This window comes from Colobus angolensis, unplaced genomic scaffold (genome assembly GCF_000951035.1).
Source record: "Colobus angolensis palliatus isolate OR3802 unplaced genomic scaffold, Cang.pa_1.0 Scaffold289, whole genome shotgun sequence".
Classification (NCBI taxonomy): domain Eukaryota; kingdom Metazoa; phylum Chordata; class Mammalia; order Primates; family Cercopithecidae; genus Colobus; species Colobus angolensis.
The window spans coordinates 1,212,563-1,219,498 of record NW_012116143.1 but is presented as its reverse complement, the minus strand read 5'-3'; the positions used below and the strand labels follow the sequence as shown (position 1 = coordinate 1,219,498).

Genomic DNA, 6,936 nt, shown 5'->3' with positions numbered 1-6,936 from the left:
ACTCTGCTGTGATAATGCCTGGGATAGCAAAAACCACATACAGCTCAGGCACTGTGCTGATATAAAACCTGTGCAGTCCTGATGCTTAGATTTTATTTAAGAGGGGTATTGTTCACATAATTGCAAAATACAGCAGAACTATTAGATCATAAAGCCATTAAATCTTATAATTAAATTATAAATAATGTGAAATGAGACAACTTAAATATAGCTAATAACTCTTTCTTACTCAAGTCACCATAAGAAATATACTTGATTTTAGGCCAGGCGTGGTGGCTCACGCCTGTAATCCCAGCACTTTGGAGACTGAGGTGGGCGGATCACCTGAGGTCAGGAGTTCAAGACCAGCCTGGCCAACATGGCAAAACCCTGTCTCTACTGAAAATATAAAAATTAGCAGGGCATGGTGGCACAAACCTGTCAGCTACTTGGGAGGCTGAGGCAGGAGAATCGCTTGAACCCAGGGGGTGGAGGTTGCAGTGAGTTGAGTTCACACCACTGCCCTTCAGCCTGAGTGACTGAGTGAAACTCTGTCTCAAAAAAAAAAAATGTGTATATATATATTCACATACACACACATACACACACACACACACACACACACACACACACACACTCAGTCTCCCTAGTAGCTGGGATTACAGGCGCCTGCCACCATGCCCACCTAATTTTTTGTATTTTTAGTAGAGATGGGGATTTCGCTATGTTGGCCAGGCTGGTCTCAAACACCTGATCTCAGGCAGTCCACCTGCCTCAGCCTCCCGAAGTGCTGGGATTACAGGTGTGAGCCACTGCGCGCAGCTAAAATTTAAACGTTTAACATTTAGACTGAACTACTCTTAGGTAAGTAAAATATTTTAGTTTTTAATATATTTGTGGGGGAAAGAACTCTATAGATTACCTATGATACAAATAGATGACCTAAAGATAGCAACTTAAAATTTTTTTTTCCCTGAAAGCATATTAGCCATTTCAGAGGTTAATTTTGCATTTTCGTTTCGCTTCTCTGTTTCTGTAGAGATCATTGGAGTAATAATAGAACAAAATATTTTTCCCCTTTTGCAAGCTTTTAATTATACTTGTGTTATGCAGATTTGTCAGTATACACCTAAATGAGATAAGGAACAGTAGAATGGACAACTACAAAGAGTTGGGTTGGGACAGAATGTGATCCAGTAATCATTGTGGTGGATTTGATAGTGATTTGCTACCCCAGTGATATAGATTACATTTTGCGATTAGCAAAATTTTTGATCAAGTGGGGATAAGGTGAGGGTCAAATGAAGTATTTGTGCTCATATGAGGGACCAGTATGAATACTTTTGTCTAACTTTCTAAAATTAGTGACTGTTCCCACTAGTTTAGAGAGTATTTTTTCTATTTTTTTTGGAACTGAATTCAAAGCCTGGCATGTCAAAGGCACTCAATTAAATTTTTCTTTTTTTAACTGAATAGATTTTTGAAAAATAACAAACACTAAACTATATTTTAGAATATTTGGATTTTCTTTTAAAGATGGCTTAACCTTTAAACCGATACAATTTGCACATAAACTGTTACTATAACTCATCAAACAAGAGAATGAGCATTTTGGAAGTTAAGAGCCTTTATTGCAGAAATGTAGGGTGGTATTTCAAACTGCTATTGAAATATTATGTATTTGAGAAGTCCTCCTTTCCTCAAACATTTTCTTATCTAGAATTATGTTTCTGAGACAAATAAGATAACTGAGTATTGGGTTCAAATGTATCTCATTTATAGTTTTTTTGTACACAGTAATTATACTAGTTGGATATTTGTTAGCTTACTAAAATGAAGTGTGCAAGAAGAAAGTGTGAAACAGTTTTTTTTAATAATAGAAGCATTTCCTGAATTATTTCATTGTTTTAGATTTGTGACCCAAAAAGGCACATTGATTGGAGATAGTGCCCATTGCAATTATTCGGTTGATACCACATTGGGGTTTTGAATGATGGAGACCAACACAGACCTGCTTAGATAGGATAAGGGTTTGTTTAGTGCCTTTCTCGGCTTTTATAAAATGACTTTTATAATAACTTCAGAGTAATCAAGTTTTTGGAGCTCATTCTGTTAATAACAGGATATATGGACCCTCCCTATCCCTGACTTTTTTTTTTTTTTTTTTTGAGATCTAGAGTGGCTTTGCAAATAGTGCCCCCTGTGGTTTAGGAAATAGAGTCTATATTTGTTTTTATTATTAAAAAATATAATTGTTAGCATATGATTTTTAGAAGTTAGAAATTTATCCTTTTTGTTTGAGAAATGGGAAAAAACTTAGAAACTTTAAAGAAGAAAAACAAAAAAGAGATCGCCGTGTTTTCACAGTAGGCCTGGATCATCATAGTCAGCCAGTAGTTTTCTCATAGCTGTGCATATGTTATCATTTATGCCACTGGGAAACCAAAGAAGTAATCAAGAATTGGGCTAATTTTTTTTTTTGATATGGAGTTTTGCTCTTGTAGCTCAGGCTGGAGTGCAATGGCGCAATCTTGGCTCACTGCAACCTCTGCCTCCTGGGTTCAAGCAATTCTCATGCCTCAGCCTCCCCAGTAGCTGGAATTACAGGCATGTGCCACCATGGCTGGCTAATTTTTATATTTTTTGTGGAGACGTGGTGTCACCGTGTTGGTCAGGCTGATCTCAAACTCCTTATCTTCGGTGATCTGCCTGTCTCGGCCTCCCAAAGTGCTGGGATTACAGGCATGAGCCACTGCACCTGGCGAATTGGGCTAATTTTAATCCCTTTAGAATTCTGGGAGTGGTAAGTGATTGTGGAGCCAGAACTCTGTTCCTAGTCAAGGGGTAGAACTTGTTTGACAATAGCTTTGGTAATAGCTTGAATCTGTATTTTGTTCACATATAGAATCTTATTCTACTGGGGTTCATATTACATAAAATAAGGATGTTATTAGACTCTAGAAAGCAAAAGAATATGTAAACAGTGCATCTTGTTTTAAGATGTGGTTTGCTTCAATCACTAACTCATTATATGAGGCAGAAAGAGGAATGAATAGGAAAGATATAAAATTATTTCGAGTCCTTTTGATTTCATGACTTCTAGACTTAAGAGTGGATCACAGAACTATATAATGTAAAGACTAGGTAGAGGCCCCCCCAGAGCAGGAGTTCACCTTGTAGTCTTCGAATCTAGAATGTGGTGGATGCCTAATAAAGGTTTGGATAACAGTGAAGTCTAAGTGGCCCTATAAAGTTACCAGTGATTCTCGAAGAGGGAAACAGGTTTGGTTTTAAAACAAAGCAGCATTTCGTTTTTATTTGTGATACTGAATTTATTTTGACATTTCAAATGACATTAAAAGTACGTATTTTGCATTTTTTATGGGAACAAGGAATTAAAAAGCTTACAAAACTTACTAAAAGTTTGGGTAACATAGTTTGACCCTGTCTCTACAGAAGATAAAAACAATTAGCTGGACTTGGTGGGGCATGCCTGTAGTCCCAACTACTTGTGGGGCTGAGATAGGAGTATCGCTTGAGTTGGGGAGGTTGAGACTGCAGTGAGCTGTGATGGCACCACTGCACTCCAAGCTTGGGCAACAGAGCAAGACTCTGTTTTTTCTAAAAAACAAAAAAACAAAAAAAAACCCTTAATACAGATGATTTAAGACTTTTATGCTTTTTATATTCTATGTTAATTTTTTTGTGTGGTTATGAAAGCAATATAGGCCCATTGTAGTAAATACTAAAATAGTACAAAGAAGAAAACACAATTTCCTCATAATTGTACCATGTGATAACTGCCTCTGGAATTTATTCACTTGCATATGTAATTGTAACTGTGCGAAAGCATCTCTAGAGTGCATCAGTATTAATAAAGGAGTGGTAGGCCTGGTGCTGTGGCTAATGCCTGTAATCCCAGCGCTTTGGGAGGCCAAGGCGGACAGATGATTTGAGGTCAGGAGTTCGAGACCAGCCTGGCCAACATGGTGAAACCCCATGTCTACTAAAAATTAAAAAAAAAATTAGCTGGGCATGGTGACACACGCCTGTAATTAGAGCTACTTGGGAGGCTGAGGCAGGATAATTGCTTGAACGCAGGAGTCGGAGATTGCAATGAGCAGAGACCGTGCCACTGCACTCCAGCCTGGGCAACAGAGTGAGACTCTTATCTCAAAAAAAGAAAAAGAAAAACAAAAGGAGTAGTTACTGGAATAATACTTTTGTACTAATTTTAAGACAGTTCATTTAGAGCAGTGTTTTTCAAACTGCAATTTGTCATTCATGTAGCCATCTCAAGCAGAGTTCCATAAGGGGAGATTTAAGCACTACAGAAAATGAATTGAGTGCTGGTTTTGTCATTTCTCCCAATGATGGTACTGGTACCATTCTAAATGTACTGGAGAGAAGGTAATTCATTACATACAAAGGATGCCTTGGGGCATTTTAAATTCTCCTGGGAAACTCAACTGAAAACCACCAGGAGGGTCATGAAATCAATTTAGTGGGTCACCAGCATTAAAAAACATAAAAACCTGAAGTAGAATAAAATGGAAAATAGAGGACGTTGCACATAGTAAGATTAATCAATCTCCATTTTGATATTGCTAGTTTACATTATTTGAAGGCCAGAATAATCCAGGACTGTAAATTGTTAAACATATATGCTAAAATGAGATAGAAAAGTAAAGCCTTAGAATTATAGAGATTAAAATGTTTGACAACAAATATTTCAGTGGAAAATAGTGTATGACACTGAGATTTTCATGTAGTTGCAGTATTAAATTATTGGGCATCATAGACCTTCAGTATAAAATGTTACGGGATTAACAGGATTTTTATCAGTGTATTTCTCTTCCTTCAAGTTGTAAAGGGGATGTTATACTACCAACTTTGCATGGCTTTGTTTCCATAATAGACTTAAATAATAGTTGCAAAAGTGTTATAAGAACTTGAGCCTTTGCATTTTCTGTGAGCATTTTTAAGTATCTCAAACCTAAAATTGGCTTTGTGAGGTAGGTGGTATGATTTTTCAGCCTGTGGAAACAGCAGCCATTGCTGTGACTCCTGACGATCTGTTTTTGATCAGTTTAGTGCAGGTGCTTAGATCATACTGTCCCAGTTTTGCATTAATTTGATCAGTTCTATTGGTTACAGTGAAATGAGGCCTGAGACTAAGCCTTAAAATCTCTAAGTAGCTATTTGCTACCTTGTAACACTGTTCTGTTCCAGTTGTTGAAACACTCATTCACAACACGATGGAAGTATTAAGGAAACCTGATACTGTCCTGAGGGATTCTGTTTCTTTTTTTTTTTTTGAGACGGAGTCTCACTCTGTCACCCAGGCTGGAGTGCAGTGGCCGGATCTCAGCTCACTGCAAGCTCCGTCTCCCGGGTTTATGTCATTCTCCTGCCTCAACCTCAGCCTCCGGAGTAGCCGGGACTACAGGTGCCCGCCACCTCACCCGGCTAGTTTTTTTTGTATTTTTTAGTAGAGACGGGGTTTCACTGTGTTTGCCAGGATGGTCTCGATCTCCTGACCTCGTGATCCCCCTGTCTTGGCCTCCCAAAGTGCTGGGATCACAGGCATGAGCACCGTGCCCGGCCAGCATTGTGTTTTTTTCAAAAAGCTGTTTTCATGAATTGTAAAATGCCTGAAAAAGTTTTGAATATAAGTGGTATATAGAACATAATTTAGCTATGTCATGTTGACTCAAGACTTTTTTTTTTTCTTCCTTTTTTCCTTTTTATTTTTTAACGAGACAGGGTCTGGCTCTGTCACGCAGGCTGAAGTGCCATGGTGCAATCTCGGCTCACTGCAAACTCTGTCTCCTGGGCTCAGGTGATTCTCCTGCCTTAGCCTCCCAAGTAGCTGGGACTACAGGCACACACCACCTTCCCTGGCTAATTTTTGTATTATTATTAGAGATGGGGTTTCGCCATGTCGTCCAGGCCAGTCCCACACACCTGAGCTCAAGCAGTCTGCCCACTTTGGCCTCCCAAAGTGCTAGGTAATATCACAGATGTGAGCCATTGCGCCTGGCCAACTCAAGAGTCTTAAATATTAATTATTATACTTTGTTGAATTCGGTAGGGGACAATTGAGATATATTAAATTATTTGCCCTGGTCTATGCTAAAGCCTTTACTCAGATTATCTTGCTTTTTGAAGCAGTTTTTGTGTTTACATCTTGTAATTTTCTTCTCTCCTTAGGCTGTTAACTGTCACTTAGCATCTATCGTTTAGTATTTCTGTTGCCGGAAGTCAGTTCCCTTTCTAATTTACTGTTATAACTAAGCTGTAGGCTGAGAAACTAGATAAATAAGTGATTGGTTTATTTTATAAATAGGCAGTTGAATTTGCCCAGATTCTGAATATTAGTTCAAAATGTGAGGTTTTGTTTTTTCTTTTTTCTTTTTTTGTTGAGATAGAGTTGCACTTTGTTGCCCAGGCTGGAGTGCAGTGGTGTGATCTCAGCTCACTGCAACCTCTGCTTCCTGGTTCAGTTGATTCTCCTGTCCTCCCAAAGTGCTAGGATTATAGGCATGAGCCACTGTGCCTGGACTTTTTTTTTTTAATTCCACATTTACATATAGTGTAGAGATCCTCACTGAATATTCAACTCTTAAATCCTTTAAAAATATTCGTTTTTTCCCTATAATTTTAAGATCTTGTTAGTCTTTCAAATTCATTGCTCAATAATTCCTTTTTTTTTTTTTTTTTGAGACGGAGTCTTGCTCTGTCGCCCAGGCTGGAGTGCAGTGGCGCGATCTCGGCTCACTGCAAGCTCTGCCTTCTGGGTTCATGCCATTCTCCTGCCTCAGCCTCTGGAGTAGCTGGGACTACGGGCGCCGCCACCACGCCCGGCTAGTTTTTTGTAGTTTTTAGTAGAGACAGGGTTTCACTGTGTTAGCCAGGATGGTCTCGATTTCCTGACCTCGTGATCCGCCCGTCTCG

At 38.8% G+C, this 6,936-nt stretch overlaps 1 protein-coding gene across 4 annotated transcripts in view; it reads left to right on the top strand.

Moving 5' to 3' along the window:
* Positions 1 to 6,936, top strand: part of SKIL (SKI-like proto-oncogene) — a 29,788-nt gene that overhangs the window by 8,677 nt on the left and 14,175 nt on the right. The gene's annotated exons all lie outside the window — the stretch shown is intronic.